The 18,381-nt window shown below is 38.4% G+C and overlaps 1 protein-coding gene across 8 annotated transcripts in view; it reads left to right on the forward strand.

Annotated features, from left to right (window-relative positions):
• Nucleotides 1–2,800: 2,800 nt before the first annotated feature.
• chl1b (cell adhesion molecule L1-like b) overlaps nucleotides 2,801–18,381 on the forward strand; it is a 74,006-nt gene continuing 58,425 nt past the window's right edge. For 2 of the 8 annotated variants that reach the window (XM_086086897.1, XM_086086899.1), the window contains exon 1: nucleotides 2,804–2,994. The gene's annotated coding sequence lies outside the window, so the exon portion shown is untranslated. Of the gene's footprint in view, nucleotides 2,995–18,381 lie in introns of all 8 variants that reach the window. The other 6 variants (XM_086086902.1, XM_086086903.1, XM_086086906.1 and 3 more) reach the window with 4 other exon arrangements.

Here is an 18,381-nt window from a genome sequence, read left to right on the forward strand (position 1 = left end):
TTTGAAGGATACAGGAAAAGGTAAGAACTGACGTAAGTAACTGACGTACTTAGTAGCACCGTCTTCAAAGTGCAGAGAAGACGTGTGCGTGCCACAGGAAATCAGAGAAAACTGAAGTTTACAACTAATTCAGTGAACGATTCTTGGCTGAAAAGGGAACGAGGTTCGTATTGGAGCAGTGTTTCATTGCTTAACTAATGTAGCTATATTTCATGTTCATTGAGTAATTTACTGCATAATAAAACGTTACCGTTTTCGACCACTGGAGATGGAAATATTTAGCAATGATATTGCTCAAGATTCTGTTTTATTGACTAAGAATCAGAAGGCAACAGGCAAGGTTAAAATGTTTATTTACAATATAAATTATACTCAAGAGATGGTCAAGGCTATAGAAGGTATTTAAGGCAATTCATTTATAGTATATAGTACAGTGACCAAATGTGTCCTCTCTTTTGAGGACTACCCATTGTCTTACATCCTGTTAGGGCGTCTGGAGTTTTATAAATTCATGAAAATGTCCGGTGTATAGTGAATGGTATGGCGAGGGGTCGCGCATCATCTCAGAGTGTTAGCGCTATTGATAGATGGATGGCTCGCTTATGTTGCTGTCTATACATGAAAAACCTTTACAATGAAAAGGTCCAAGCCCTCAGGTACTGCATTACCAAAGCGGTAAAAGGAGGAGGAGGAAAAACGGGCCCAGGGTAGAGACATGTATGTCAGTCAATCAGAAATGTCTATAAAAATAAACATTAAAATAGCGATAATTTTTGTAAATTTTTTGAAGTTTCCCGTCAACTGTTAACAAAATGGGCGTCGGTCATTGACCTCATTATTTGTATTACTTTTTATATGTATCTTACGTAAATATATTCTATATATACAGTTAGTTTATATATATATATATATATATATATATATATATATATATATAGTTTGAAAACATGTTGTAGTTAGTAATGTCAGCACAAATTGCACTAAACAGTTGTATTGCACTGTACTTATGCTATTTATTTGTATTACTTGTAGTTGTCGGGGGGGGGGGGGCTACAATCTACACTTTCACGTAGGGCACCAAATCACCTAGGGCCCTGTGCACAACTAATGCATATGTCCATTCACAAACACGAATAATGCAGTAACAGTCACGCTCATATACTATATGTTGTAACTAAGGCTATTATGGTCAGTAGAAGTTTTGACTATATAAAAGATAATGTGCTAAACAACATGGACATTAATTGTAGAAAAACATCATATACAATATACATAGGAACTTAGGCCCATAACTTAGTCACAGCTAATAATCCACTAATAAGCCAGGTCACTGGTTACTTTTTCTTATCTGTAATAGTTAGACAGAGACAGACTATGAAATTAATAAAAATAAACAACTTCCAGTACATTCGGAGCCATCGGCATGGGCAGGCATTGGGGGGCCGTGCCCGCCCTGGCAGTCAGCCGTACCCGCCCTCGCTGTTTTAACAATCGCCAACAATCTATTCTTCCGGGCTCCGGGTGGCGGAGTGGTGCCGTCGCTTGACTTCGGTGCAGGCGGCGTGGTTTTGCTCCCAACTCGGGAGTCCATGTTTGCGTGAGTGAGTGTAAAATACCACCAAAAAAAAAATCTATTCTTCCTATCGATCACGTAAACTTGCGCCTTCTGTTTAAAGTAATGCATTTTGCACCAGTCAACCACATACCTAAGACTTCGGTCTTTCATCTGGTCTCCATTTTGTTTATATATGATGTATTGATTCCAAGAAATATATAAAAGTGTAAAAAAAAAAAAAAGTGATACAACTAGCCCCGACCTCCCCTACAACAAATGTTGGAGCATAAAATTATTTATCAGTAAAGCACAGTTGCAGTAAAATGTGAGTTGAATTCTGTTTTTTATTGCCAAATTTGTTAATGTTGATGACTGTCACTAAGTTGCAATAAAAAAGGGACTTTACACATCCTTCTGGATTTATATTTTGCTTAGTTTTCACTGACCCCATATCATTATTGTATATTACTTTATTCAACTTTTGAGTTGAATAAATGCAAAGAGAACTACACAATTTTTTTCCGTTTGTCTTTTAAATTTCAGAATGAACTGCCGCTTTTAAGTGACAGAAAATATTTTTGAGCATTCAGCCTGAAGAACATTAGATTTAGGTTGAAGAAGTGACCCCATAAAAATGTTTTAAATAAATGTCCCCCCTGTAATTTCTTTCTGCCGACGGGTCTGAGTACATTACAATGGGCAGTTTGCCACTGTCCTTATATATTGCTATAAAAAAAGTTTTAATGCTTTTTTCATACTGACGTATGTTTCCACTTTTCACAGTTACAATATTAGATGTATCACAGTTCCCCACTTCAAAGAACAATCAATGGCAAAGTAATTGAAAAATGAGCTTTATTTTTGCAAATTGCCAGACAAATAGCTCTTAATTAGGCAGTGCTGATCTCATTGTGTGTGTGGATTTATATTCAGTTCATTCTTAAATGTAGTTCATTCTGAATTGCTAATCACTCCCATTCACAAATGAACAGCATCCATTAAGTTGAGCTCTCCCCTCAATGCACCTCCACCCAATAAAACCTGCTCATTCCGGAGCATAACGTCGCTGTCACTGTATTTTGGGGGCAGGGGAGGCGCTTTAACCCGGTCACGACGTGGGGAAGTTGTCCGCTGCTTTTTCTGCGTTGCCATGGGGTTTTTCTAAAACCTATTGACTGCGACAGGGTCCCCGCTTTTATTTGAGTCCGTCTTTGTGGAGGCGGAGGAAGAAACCGCTATTACTTTTTCTTCTTCCAGAGGCAGGGGGAGTGGCACAAGCAGCATCCACGAGAGGAGGAGGGGAGGTTGGTTTGGTTGGTCCACCGCTCAGACCCACTCACTGCGAGGCGGGCGAAGTGCTGCTGCATATCCATCTGCTCTCCTTGGCTTGGGGGATTTTAGCCAACTTGGTGAAGGACTGCCTTATGTTGCACCTGAAGGTTAGTTTCAACAATTATTATTTTCAAAACCTGTGTTGCTTTTCTTTAAAAACCATGCTGACCTTTCTTGTTAGTTTTCTAAGTTAGTTGTTGCACTGATGGTAGCTGTCACTCTATTTTAGCAAGTGTGGCTCCTTTTAAAGACAGGTGGCTGGATAAATATTGTTATTTCCTTAACATAATGGCCTAAGTTATATTTTGACTTTTTATTTTAATTTTTTTACTTTTTTTGAAATTATTAGTAAATATGATGTAATAAATAATTATTAAACATAATATCAGTTTTTGGTTCAACTTTTCGTGTTTTATGAAAAAACTGAAAAAATGACTTAGTCCTTTTTTTTTTTAGGAAAGGTGTCAAAATGGGCATCAAAAATATAGATAAATATTTTGGCTTCTTAAAAATAATGAAAAACGTTGCAAAAGCTGATTAACTGGAGTTGGTAGAACATTATAAACTCAAATATAGTACCATTCTGAACAGTGATATTTACTGAAAGTATGATTATCTGAAGTCATGAACACTCATTTTACTCATTCCAGCTCTTAATAAGCAGCACCATTTAATAATGTCAGCGGATCATTATTGAGATCTATCAAGTTCCAACATGGCAGCCTATTGAGTGAGAAGGTAAATTGGAATAAACGTTATTTTAACACACAAAGGTATTTCCCCATTGCCAGTTGTGCTACAGCTGTAAATACTGTACATGACACGAGATTACAATGACTGATGAGACAGACCTTAGTGAGTGTGATTAAAAACACATTATAAAAAATTGGTAGAGCGGCTGTTGCTTATGCTTGTTGTAATTGATGGGGCTGTGTGTAGCTGTTGTATACTGAGCTGGTGCCCTTGATGAATTTATAGACCCGATGCATCTCACTTGGTTGATAGTGAACAACCTCATTTCAAATGTTGTAGTGGTAGTGCAGTTTCTCTTTACTAATGATGCCATACAAATGTTTGTGACTCAATATGTCTGGTTTATAATGCCTGTTTTTTTTGCAAATTTCAAGAAATTTAATATAGCTCATTTAGTCCCTCCCCATATGGCTCAATGACTTAACTCGTAGACCTTTTGAAGGTCAGACTGACATTAATTAATGTCATCATCTCAAGCTGCTCTTCAAGTGAAGCAGATCCTATTTCTGCTCATGACAAACATGTACAAGCACACAATAATTACCTGGTTGGTTCCTGGAACTGAATTTGTAAGCCAAAGACAAGAGCTTGTAATAGCTCTTGTCGTCACACATGGTCCACAGCCTCTCACTATTCAGGGCAGTGGTGCTTTGTGTCCAGAAGTAGGTCGAATGTTTCTCACCAAACAATTTGAGCAGGAGCCAGTAATTGGAAAAGCAAAGTGTCCACCATCTCCAAACGAACCCGTGTCAGCCAGTCCCCAGCCGCTTAATATGCAGCTCCAACCTGATGCATTTCATGGACCTTTTCATGCTTTTAATCAGTTAGATCACAAAATGCAGTAAACAGAACATCCTTTGTAATGGCGGACAAGCTCGTTTTTCATATCTAAGCGGTTGGTGCACTCAGTTGACTCTGAATGCACATCAAATGTTTCCTTCAATGTCAGGAAACATTGTTAGAGATCTAACTTCCTACTACATCACGGAGGTTTTCCACTGTGTCTTTGATCCGCACATACAAAAACTCACTAGTGTTCCAAATGTGCCTTACTTTCTTTGTTTTTGTGATTACACAACTTCAAAAACAGCCTCTGAAGGTGAATGTGCATTGAAGATGTGAGATAAAAGCAGGCTTCACCTGTTCATTTAGTGTTTGCCTTGCGATTACAGTCTGTGTGGGGGTGTGATTGAATGTGTATGTATGAGAGTATAGTAAGAACCACAGATTTCTCTTCTCCATGAGCAATTGGTGTCTCCAAAGGATTTGATGATCTGCATGTATGGTAAGAAACAACGATAAACTATAGTAACGTTACCTTACAATGAGAGCTTCATTGTTGGTCCGGTGGCTTGTAAAAAGGAGACTTGCGTGTCTCTATCTATCATCGCCATGGCAACCTTGAATCACCTACCTTAGTGGTCTATAATATTGGTAAATCAGTGCGGACACATCTTGTGTTTTTGTGTAGCAATGTTACTCACCCATAAGCACACATTTTACAATAATTTGATTACAATGTGCTGCATACTGTATTGTGGTGCATGATGGTTTGACTTCATAAGATTTTAATCAAGACTTTGTTCTGCTGCATTTCATTTATCTTGAAATTAGAAAGAATTATTTAACAGATGCTTGATACCAAGTGGATTGTGAATAAATGAAACATTACTATTATGACTGATGTTGCTTCATAGAATCCTAAATCAGTTTGAATCATGTGTGTCTAACAGAAAAGATGAATGATGAACTTATTATATTGTTGGCCCAGTTTAATGTACATCGCCAATCAAGATCAATAATGGAATTTGTTGTTATGGTGCCTGTCAGAGGTATCAGGAGTAGGGGGAGACCTTAGTTGACATCAGTGAGTACCTTTACATGTAGGCAAGAACCTTTTAAAACCTGAATATTGGCAATTTGGGGGTGGAGGGGGTGATATGCCATGTAAACACACATAAAAACCTGACTATGCTTTCATTCGAGTGGGAGAAGGTAGGATGGCGAGGGTTGATCACATTACCATGAACAGAGTTACTCGTCTTCTCATATATGTAAACTAGTTACTCTGAATCTTTCAGAAACCATAATTTTGACCCTAACCCGTATATTGACGGAATGTAAACATAGTGACTGAGCAGCAGTTTGAAAATTCACACCAAGGCTACGCTATTTACTTGACCAGCACAAGTCTGGCCCGGGAAACGGCGTACATTTGAGTGGAGGCGGGTTAGACCGAGTTTTGATATTTTCACAGATACACACATGCCAGCACATTTTAAAAAAGTGTTGTTTGTGCAGTTTTAGGGTGTACTGATATTCCTTGTCATGGTGGAAGAAGAAACTGATTTGCTCGATTCCAGCAGAATGTCAAAGTAAAAATAAGTTTAGAAGGAACTGCAAGGAGGCAGATGATGTAATGTTGGCTGGGAAGATCACAGGTCTGCACTGTGAAGTGGGCCCTCAGAGACCGCCTTCCACCAACATTGAGTCCCCACAAATCTGTGCCACGGCCAGTGGGATGAAACAGATGATAATTATAATAATGAGCTCAATTAATTGATTTCTACATTGTTTTAAAGTGTACAATGCAGGACGATGCCATACTTTTGAATAAAATATGATGTCATCCACCACACACGTTCGCAAAGCGTATAATCTGCCTGCATGTGTCTTGATCAAATTCAACATAATCACATTACATGACCTGTGCCAATAGTTAGACAATTTTCAGCCACCAAATTGTAGGATATGCCATGTGCATGTCAATTGGCCAACCGTCGGTTGGTGCGGAGCGATGAACAAAATTCCCAAACAGGCCCGTTGACCCTTGCGTCTTCATGAAAATTAGGACACGCCAGCATTTCCACATGCACCGTCTATGAAAATGCAGCCCTGTAGTGATTACAACATTTTGTCAACTGACAGGTCTCAAGTAACAACCAATCACAGCACAGCTTCAGAAAACAGGTGAGCTGTGATTGGTCATTGCCTAAGCCCTGAGCAACTGTGATGTCATCTTTAGTCAACAGCAAGTGGCAAAATGGCCGCCCCCTGAGATGAATAAAAATGACTGGATTTTTCTTCATAACTCACATTCCACAAATGTAATATTAACCATAGTGTCATGTTTAGACTAGTGAGGTCATATTATTGTCAAGAAATGTTTAAGGTTGACTTCCACTTTAAAAAGTATTCACCATGGTATTGGCAGAAATATCAAGTGGCATGTGGCACCTAGCAAGTAACCCAACCCTAATTGAGATTCAGCTGGGGCTCCAGAGCTACAAGCAATTATAGTGTCGACCCATGCTCCCAACTGCAGGCTTAGAGTGCTTCAGTGCCTTGCAATAGCAGAGCTCTCTCCTTTCATAATCGCCACCAACCACATGCGCAAAGGGACCGGTATACCTGGAAGTGTGTTTGATAAGATGAAATATTAATTTCCCTGACTGCTTTCTAGCCATGTGCATACTTATCTACTATAGTTCTGTGATACGGGAGTGGATCTGAGAAAACCTCAAGAGGTGTTGGAGAACATTATTTTTCTTGCAGCCTCTATAAAAAAGTGAAAGAGACCAAACGGTAGGATTAGAGATGCTGGCCGTCAGAATCAAGGTTTACTTCTTATGTAACGTAATTGGGGCCACTAGATGTGATGAATGGCTTCTTGCACAGCACAAACACAATCAGTGCACTTTTTACTGAAGGACACACTGGCAGTGAGTTCAATGCCATTGCATTGTTTTCCCCCAGTACTTCCTGTGCAAGTTAGAAATAGCCTAACTGTGAAAGGTTTGTGGCTGGCCATCTTCATGTGCATGCACAGCTGCCTGAGGGTACATTTAGATTGACCAAGTCCTTCTCTTGGGGTACTGAGTATTTTTTCTCATATTTTACACAGCCTGCAGCTTGCCACAAGCCAAACCAATCTGGAAACACATTTATTTTTATTTTTGAACAAGTATCGAAATTCCCACATTTTACATGCGTAATTGATTTACTTATATCGCAGGCATGTTTATGTTCCTCATATTTACATGCAAGACTTACTATTGAAATAAATTTAACTATGCTGTTAAACCAGTTGGTCCAGTTGTTTACGGTTGAACTGCAGTTCACGAATCCCCATGTTCACAAGCAAATCAGTTTAGAAAATGTGTTTGGCTTATTTTAATTAATGCAATTAATGTTTGTTGAGCGTTATGGTTAGTAGTTGGTAGTGTAGTGCAACGGTTCACAAAAGTCACGGTTCGGATCTTTTTTCGGATCAGCAACAACAAAAAAATAGGAAAGAAAAGATACATAGTATTTTGGCTTCTTGTTGTAAAATGCTTTTCCCCATTAAAAAAAAAAGAATAAATTCAAAATGTCTAATAAAGCCGTTTAGGATTTAGTGTCTACATTTATTTTGTATTTTCCCATTAAAAAAACAAAAAACAAATGTCTAATTTAGCCGTTTAGGTTTCAGGAACACAACATTTAAATGCAATATAAAGCAGAAAACATACTTATTTTTACATGGTTCATTTGTAAAATAAGTTATTAATGTCTTAAGTTAAGTTTCTATAATCTAAACAGCTAAGTTTGATATTTTGAGTTAAATGATTTTCTTTTATAATGGGCAAAAGTGTTTTATAAAGACAAAGTTCTATTTATCTTTTTTTTATAATGAAAAGACCACAAAGTGCAATTTAAGGCACATTCCCTTCCTTTTAACATGGAGAGTGAATTACAAAGTAGCCTTGTTCCAGAATACTGAAAAAGAATTAAAGTAAGCCAGGTACCAGCTGTCAAACTCATTTACAGCTACCAGCCAGGCACTCGTTGGTAATGCTATCATACAATGACGGCTTAATTAATTAGCGGGGGATAGCGTGATTTTGGTTGCAACTTTAAAGTCAATCAAAACTACGATAAAGAAATCCTAAACGTCTAAAAGGGAAGTCAAGCTTGCCATCACGCGGCGATGTGAGCCAACATGAAAGTAAAAGGCTAAGGCTATTTGCATTGCCGTCAATGTATTAGTTGGCAAACTTTATTTTGATGTTAACCTGAGCGTGTGTAACTTTGAGTATTTTTCAGCTTCCTTGACACGGTTTAATGGTGTCCACTGTGAATTCACACTTTGTTGTTGTTTGTGTTTTTTTGTCTCAAACCAACCAATCTGCGGATCATTCAGAGATCCAAACCATGGGGCCTGATCTGAACCGACCACGGATCAATGATGATCCGTTGCACCACTATTAGTTGGGGTTGGTTAATCGAATATGATGAAAGCAATACAAAATAAAAAGAAACAAAGGGCTATGCTTAGTGTGCAGAGGTTGTCAGCAACATTATACTGTAGGGACTCAAGCTAAAACAGAACCATGACAGCACAGAACACATGTCCATAAAATTCAATGTTTATGTAAAAAAAACATTGCTGTACACTGCCACCAGCCCCTCCGAGGAACAACAAACATGACAGCTATGCCCCAATGAGTAAGAATTTATCGACCTGAAGTCACTGGTAAAAGCAAAAATTACCATTTCAATTGCGGTTTCACTTCGGAACAAGTCGTGCATACGGAGGTAAGGCAAACAAAGAACATTGGAGTAAATGTGACAAATGTAAAGAATAGAACTGAGGAGCACGGTATTACTAGCTTTGTGTTCGGTGAAGGGTATTGTGTGTGGCTCTATGGATAAGGATCCAAAGGGACCCCTGAGACATGGAAGTGAAGGGCACCCAGGATGAGGGCGGACACATGTGAAAGACAGGGGGCATGGAGGATGAACTCGGCCCTAAGTTAAACACAACTCACAATATTCTTACGTTTTCCGGATAAAATTGCTCATGATCATCACATTCATTTGAGAAAATGTAACCAGTTCAAAATAATTGAGTCAGTAAAACAAAAATCACTTCCTGTTGATCTTTGATCACTTCCTGTTGATTTTGGGGCACATCCCGGTCACTTACTGTTTATTTTGGAGAACTTCTGAGTCACTTCCTGTTCATTCTAGGGCGCTGCGGAATTAATAGGGAAGTTTTTATGGCGATATTTAAATTGTGACATTTTTGGTGTGTGCAATCCGTAATTATGGTAAATTGGAAATTGTTTCTATGGTAAATTGAATGACCACCAGTTATATAGTTAACAAAAATACATTAAATAAACATGTACACAAGTGGCATTTATGCTTGTTGGCACTCAACTACAGTACTGACTCAACAAAAACGTATTTTAAAAAAATTGACAAACACGATTAAAAATGATAATAATTATTATTATTACCAGGCCTTCATCAAGGTTTCAAATTTGATGTAACATTTCCAGTTATTTAAGCAAATCTAGGTGTTCTATGTGTAAGTCAGCCTCTTCTTGTTTTTTTTCAGTTTCCATTCCAATTGTGCCGTACGCTAGCGTATCATTTATGATATGATGACCAGTCCAGGTACATCAAATGCATAGTGGATTTGCGTTTGTTGTTGTAGCATTTTATTTATCAGCCTAGCAGTGTCCAGAATCAACTTCTGGGACAGAGCAATAGCCTAATCAAGAGTGAATTCAACATCGCTGGGAAATCCATGTTAGCTTAAAACTTCATTGATTTTGGATTTTGAGGTGCACATTAGAACACAACAATGGTCATGGAATTGTTTATGTTCAGTGTTCATGATATTGTTTGTGTTGGTTTTGGTAAAAATAAGTGTTTTTAAGGTCGAGTAGCCTACTCTGTTGTTTACTTGAGACTATTAATCCACAAATGTCATTTTGCGCAAAAATTCAAACAACATTATGCGCAATGGATATGTCTCCTATGTGCATAGAGCCCCTTAATGATAGGTAACACATGTAAGTTGGAAACTTGTCATGTCATTCTGAACATTCTGTGACAATGGGTCTAAAGTGAGGTGTATAGTAGATGTCTGTAAAACAAGGTCCACAGGCTTCCCCTGGGACCTCATTAACACATGTGGAGCTCTCATGGGTCCTGTAAAATAATGGCTGGAAGCCTCAAGCAAGTACAGATCTCTGTCGGCCATGTTGATTTGGTGTGAAGTGTGAACAAAAAGTCCCGGTGTCGGTTGTGCATACTGAGTGGCTGTTAATTTTCCCAATGATACCCGCAGATTGAACACAACACTGTGTTCCAAAGTGAAGATTAGCGAGCACATCAAGCTTGATTAAACTCATGAAACCAAAGGCTGGCCTGCTGAGTCGCCAATTTGCTAATTGGGCTACCACCTGAACCAGGTCTGTAATCCGTATTTGTTTTCTAAACAGCGGTTCCAATGACTCATTTAATTTAGTGGAGAATTCATGAACAACCAGTGACCTAATCTGTTCATCCTAATTGGCAGAGAGGATTGCATGAAGCTTACTAGCCACAAATACGTGCTAGTTGGGTCCTGAAGCAGAGCTCTGACAATTTAGTGCACTACCACAATTGTTTGGACCATTTTAGATGTTCTTCCCTTGATCTTTCATTTTCTCCTACTAAGAGGTAGACTTAATTGTGTCTCTTGGTCAGCGTACTTCCCTCCTACATCAAACAAGTGATGAATGAAACAGTTGTGCCAAACTGGTTCAGATCCAAATTCTTTCATCCTCTCAGCAGATTATCTCTCCTCATATTCACATTGTGCCCCCTCCCCTCATTAACTACAGACTGGTGTGACCTTATTAGTTTTGCATGGGCAGATTCTTTCTGGAAATGCTTCTTTAAAAATATGCTTCTCAAAGGCCATCTTGCTAGTGTTTGTTTTAATAGTTATAGTTCAGTGTACATCTTTTGATATCAGTTTAATATACTAGTTTATATATATTAGAGGTGTCAGCCGATTACAAATTTTAATCGTAATTAATTGCATGACTTCAATAATTAACTCACAATTAATCACAAATTAATTGCACATTTTATATCTAAATTTATATCTAAATTTACAATTAAATGTACAATATTTATTTTCAAATTTTCATACTCTTGTTAAGATAAAAATGTGAAGCAATGTTAACCTAATAGAAATATGGTTACAATAAAATGTACATTAAATTTTGTTTTTTTCAAATTTTTCATACCCTTGTTAACATAAGTGGGAAGAAATGTTAACCTAATAAAAACATGGTTGCGTTTTTTAGCCACTGATACAGTAAGTTCATAACAATTCATAAAATTGTTTTAAAATTGAAAATATGTACTGTTATTTAAAATAAAGAGTGTGACATTGATTTGTGTTTGTCATTTTTCTGTCACTACATGGTAAGACAATGGTTACAGCTCAGTGCATTTTTCTTTTCATATTAAGAGATGACACATTTTTTAAATGAAGTAACTTGTAAAATTCAGCACATTTTTTAATTGTAAAAAACAACAACTTGACCTTAGTCCCCCCAAATATATGCATTGTTATTTAATTTATTACTGCTAAATTGTGTTACAGTGACTCCTTTTCACAACATTGAATGCTTTTTTTTTAAGTTGAATACGGATGCTTATTGTAAAATGACCGCAACTTTACTGCATGACGAACCAAACAAGATTGGTGTGTTCTTTTCACATTAAGAACTATCTTAATCTATCATTTTATTTAACATGAATTAATTTGCGAACTTCTGCACAATTTTAAAATGGTAAAACACAACTTGACGGCAGATATATATGTGTTATTATTTTATTTTTTACTGCTAAATTGTGTTATAGTGACTCCTTTAAACGACGTTGAATGCTTTTATTTTGTTAAGTTCTCAGATGCGCATTGTATAGTGACGCTCATGCTTTACTGCAACGAACCAGAAGACGATATTGATGTTACACTTAACGAGCTATTTTCTGGAGTTGCTGAATAAAATACGCCTCACATCAAAAGATCAAGTGGCTTGGAGTTACTCCAAGTGACAACACGGCATCCATTCAGCTCTTGGATCTCACAGGGGTTGAGAGTGGACACCTCTTGGAGAACTGTAGAGACCTAGCTCTGTGCTAATCGCTCACACCGGCGCTTACCGAGCGCGTTCTGTCAAAGCAGGGAAGGTGGAAGTGCTACACAGTCCAAATGGCTCGTCCGCGCTAACATTCTGCCCCTTAAACATTGTGTGTTTTAGCTCCTGTGTAGTACAGTGCATTTCTATCGGGTAATTTTGACGTCGACGTTTCTGCTGCGTCACGACTGGAATCCCCTTAGTAGAGGCTTTCCAAATAAGGAGCGGTCATTAATCGAGCGTTAAAAAATTGGTGCCGTTAAAGGCACTTTAAGTTAACACGATATTACCGCAATCATTTTGATACCCTTAATATATATATATATATATATATACTAAGGGTATTAAAATTATTTATATATATATATATATATATATATATGTATTCAGGGTATCAAAATTATTGCGGTAATATCGCGTTAAAGTGCCTTTAACGGCACCAATTTTTACCACAATTTGATTCATGTATCGATGCCTCCGTCAATGTGGCTTCCTTATGACTCTTGCGTCCCGTCATGAACATTAAAGCAGTGATTAACAAAGAAGCTCCACACCTCCTTGAAAGTTTTTTGTCACATTTGCATTTAAATTGACTTCATGACTCTGATTGACTTCTTAAGTGAGTGACAGAGATTTGACAGTGACTTTGACTCTAATTCTCTTGCATGATAAGAGAAGCTGGATTAATATTCATGAATAGTTAGACAAACTTTGTTTCATAGTGTGGGCAAACCAGCGAAATTGGGTTTTTGACAACTTTTCTCAGAACTGCAGATTAAATTTTGCTCCGTCATGCTTGACTGCAGTGCAGTGGAATTATTCGTTGCATGACAAAAAATATTCAGAGCGGGGAAGTTTTCTTATGTTTCGTTTCAGTTTCTGCAAGGAATGCGCCATAGAATTTGCTGAGTGTTTCCACTTTGATGTTGCTTAGCAAACTAACTCCTTATGGTTTTGGAAAACCAAGTGTGTGGACACTTTTCTCTAAATTTTTGGGCTCTGCCTCTCCAGTGTTCTTCATTCACTCTCTGTGTGCAGTTGGATGATATTCTAGGCGACACTGGGCAGCACAGCACCTGCATTCAGTAGTATTTTTCACTGATTACAGTAGTAGTGGCCTGTCTCGACGGTCTTGATAAAAAGTCTCGAGTCCGTCCTGTCCGAGACTGAGACAAGACCCAATTCCTTCTATTCCCGAGACGAGACCAAGACTGTTAAAAAGTGGTCTTGAGACCAATACCGATCTTGAGAAATACAACATTAAAACATTGAATCCTATATCCACTCGAATGGGTTACAGATTGTATTTTTGCTGAAAATATGTCACAATCGAAACAATGAAAAATCAAAATTTTTCCAATTTGGGTAAATGGAATGCTTTACCTGTCCAAAGCACTTTACCAATCCTCATATTCCTTTTTTTTAGAAAACATATCGGAGTGTACCAAAACTGTTTGTGGCCGTAGAGCTAAAGCAGCTCTGACAACCTACGGAAGGGTTTTCCTTTTTCATTTGAAATAACTTTGCCTCTGGAATTTCTCACCATAGACTGGCCTACAGCAGAATCCTGTGTATTTTTTTTGCTTTTAATCAAGTTTTAAATCCATTGTGTTCTATCGTACCAGCTATCTTGCGCAAAGCTAACCCGGGAGGGTTCATCTCACCCATCCAACGTTCAAGTTTGCAAACTCACACTCCCATACAAGCGCAAAACATTCTTGAAGAGCGCACTTTAAACGATGCTGTGCACTCCCCACATACATATTACGTCACATGCTTTCCTATTTTAACATTCCTGGGACACTAGTACATTTGACAATACGCTATGATTCATTCTCACTCAAATTCGAAAATTGTGATTCAACATTAGTTTTAAACTGCCAGTTCGCATCTCAATTGAACTCATCACCCATTTTTGCGTAGTGGCCCTAATATACGGATGGATGTTTAGATAGATAGATAGCTTTAATGTGTCACTCATAGGCATTATATTTTATGATACCAATTTGAGGGCAGGATGTGAAACCTGAGCCTAAGCAATCTGTAAGATGTAAAGTCCTGCCAGATGTGAGCAAATGTACCGAGTGTCACTAAAAGGGCAATCACACATGTTTATGTGACATTGTAATTCATTCAGTTTCTGATACAACAGTCTCAGCAGGGGGTCATAATAAATTAGGAGGGGGACAGAGATCTTGGAGTGACAGTTCAGCACTGTGTTTTCAGAGATCCTGTCAGAAAGCCAAAATAATTGACGGTGCTAATGTTGAGGCCTGTCACTTTTTTGACAGTTGTTGAATTCACGGGTGCCTGCCCTCTGAAATAAACAACAAATGCTTAGCTGCTTTTTAAAACCATTTTACACCTCAGTAATCCCTTTCTAAAACTTGCTTGCCCCAGCTGAACCCACACTTTGCACCCTGTGTCATGGAATTGTGATTATCCACTTCAGAGAGTGGGGAGGGTAGGCATTTGGAAACTCAGGAGGGTCTGTTCACAGTTTTGACTCCCCCAGGGTGTGTATTCTTGTTGAGCTGGTGCTTTATAGGCCCCTTAGCGGTGCTGTGTGCCGTAATTCAGCCGCTTTTGAAACATTAGCATCATATACACAGGCAGAGAGCATTCCCTGTTTCCCCGAGCAAATTCACAGATGGCTTGTACCTCTTCCTGTGGTTCACCAGTGGAGGAGGTGTGCCGGGTTACAATTCTGCCTCTGCTGTTTAGAGCCCAGTGCCATTAAGACCACATCTCTTTATTACTTGAGTCACTCTTTTTCTTTACCACCTGCAGGGTAGATGGATCTTAGCAAAACTCGAAAGTGTGGCATAAGCTTATCTATTAGTCCTGTGTATTGTGTCATTGTGTCAAGGACAAACAAGGATCAGATGCTCATGCTGCTCTTGCATCTCACAGCAAAACTACACTCCTTGGAATAAACATTAATCAAGCATGACAAGTTTTATAAAAACCTAATTTTATCAATGCCGTTTAAACCAAAAAGAGTGCTAATGGGACTGTCTTTAGTTAGCTTAGTTCTGAAGTAAACATCTTTGTTACCTCTCTTTTGACACATTCTGGGGTTTGGAAGGAATTATTGAAATAGACGAGAGGGGATGTGGCTTTACTGAAAGTGGAATAACCTCAGAGGATAACTGTGTTTGGTGTACATCAAGAAGTGTGTAGTGGGGCCAACATTTTGGGATTTCACAGAGTCGTGGGGCCCACCCGTCCATTTTGTTTGGCCCCACAAGTTTAGACCCCTTTTTGAGAGTCAAGACTTGGTTTTAGAGTTTAGGTTTGAATTGGGTTATGGTTGAGGTTAGGGTAAGGAATAGGGGTAGGCAATTCTTTTTGATGGTTGGGGTTAGGGCAGAGGTGGGCATCGAGGGCCGGAGTCCTGCAGGTTTTGCATGTTGCCCTTCTCCAACACAGCTGATATATGATCAGCTCATCAGCAAGCATTGCATAAGTCTGATAATGATCCTGTTGATTGGAATCAGCTTATGTTGGAAGTGACAAACCTCCAAAACCTGCAGGACTCCGGCCCTCGAGGACCGAGATTGCCCATCTCTGGGTTAGGGGAAGGGGATAGGAAATGCATTATGATTGAGATAGCCCCATAAAGATAGTAAAACAAACTTGTGTGTGTGTGTGTGTGTGTTTAAACATACTATGATCATAGAACATCATAATGAAAATCATCTTTGTAGATATAATATTAAGTTGGGATCAATGTAATTTGAGAAAATAAACTCACCGTCAAGTTTTTGAACCCCGTGATTGTTTTTCATCCTCATAGTTACTACTCTACAAATTACTACTTTTGGACATTTAGAAACTAAATTTATTATCACAGTAATAGTACTTTTGGGGTGTAAGGTGCAATATTTTTGATTAAAAAAAGATCATGAATGTTGACATCTTCTGTAGACATGTTTAAAAGACCCCATCACGTCAATTAATTCACTGCCATTATGATTGCTCTCCGAAAAAAAAAGAAAAAAAAAGATTGCTCCCATGCATACTGAGAACCTGGTCGATTTGATATTGTACAAAAGATACAGAGCTAAAATACTAAGTCCCCTCAAAATGCTTCACTGCTTCACACTATGCTGCGTTAAGGTAAATTAAATGACAGCTTTACCACCTTGTCGCCACAAGTAAAGATAACTGGAAAAAAAGGCATCAGATCAAATCAGTTGTATTGCTATTGAATAGGTTGTGTTCTCATAAGTGAAAACCACATGAAATCATGTTTGTTCCATTTGATTCCTGCCTTGGCTCAGTAAATGCATCCGCAAAGCATGTTGAGGAGCACTTCATGCGACCAATGTCAGAGCCTCTGCTCCCCACAATGCAGACCGCAGCAAATCCACAGCCATCATCATTACAGCTATACTGCTTTGGACACTAATGGCTGTCCCTGTACTGCTGCCTCGGCACATTCAGATGGTTCATCGGAGACTTCATGTTGTGAACATGTGAAATCATTGAGGCGCATTCACACTTCATATTGTATACATTAAAGCAGTAGACACACAAGCAAAGCCTCAGTTGCAACACCCTCTTAAAGCCACTCTAAATCAACAAAGCAGACTAATTGGGGAATTTGTCCTCATTTATCTTCTTTTAAGAGCTGGAAAACAGGGCATTTCAATATTGAGTAGAGGATAGCTGGGAGGAAACGCAGGAAGCAGTGTTAAACTGGGGGATGGGCCTGGTAAAATTGATGGCTTGTGGATGTGGAGTCAGTGACTCTGAAATGTGGTTTAGATTTGAAATTGTCTTATCAGCACCTTCGAAATAAAATATTTCTGCATTAAACGTTGCAAGTCCAATTTCCTAAAGATGGATGACCTCTGTGAAAATGCAGTATTTGGAAAATCAATATAGGGTCAGGACAATCACATTTATTACATTTGTTTATTATTCCAGGCAATGTGAACAGCCATCTTTTTTCCTATGGTTATATAGACTATCCGCCATTTCAGAAAAGACAATAAAGATTTTCAACCATCCAAATGAACTCTGCATAGACAAGCCAGGAGTCATTTTTCTGGGTGTCTTTGTAGTTTTACATACATTGCTCTCTTATCTAAATGTACAGTTATTCAATCAATGTGCTTTTATTAGTATAGCTCCTGAGACCCTTTGGTATATTCTTCATATTATTGGTAGAAATCAGTTTTGCTTTGTCTTGCCATACAAGTACATTAGTTATGTTTATTGCACTGGAAAACACTGTAGGCTTGTTATAGGTTTTATTCCGTAAAACAGCTTTTTCTATACTTAAAAAAGCTGCTTAACAAGTAGTATCAACCATTTTCCTCCAGATAAAATCAGAATTCATGCTTTGTCTAATGTATTGAATTTGATGATATTGTGGTAAATAGAGCGTCATTGATGATCATCAGCCCTGTGGCAATGCTCTGTCCTACTCGATGGAGATCAATAAACATCATCCATGGGATCAGTCACCCATATGGAGTAGAGGTCTGAATCCAGTAGTGCATCCTTTTGGATGCTAAACTAGATTAATTATCTGAGTTTGCTCAACATTCCGAGCAAAATGGTTGTACAGTTGGTAAGTCATTTACTGTACTTTAACAATTGATTAGAAGATCATCCCCTTTTCAGCCAACACGTTGTGTCCTGTCTCTTCTACTGAAGGCGCTTGTCCGACGTCACAACGACGCTCTCGAACACATTTTCCAATTCGAGGCACCTCGAAGCATGAGGTCATCTTGCCGCGGCGCTCAAGTAACATTC

Source organism: Leptonotus elevatus, chromosome 10, assembly GCF_054856555.1.
Source record: "Leptonotus elevatus isolate MCC_2025b chromosome 10, RoL_Lele_1.0, whole genome shotgun sequence".
NCBI classification, from domain to species: domain Eukaryota; kingdom Metazoa; phylum Chordata; class Actinopteri; order Syngnathiformes; family Syngnathidae; genus Leptonotus; species Leptonotus elevatus.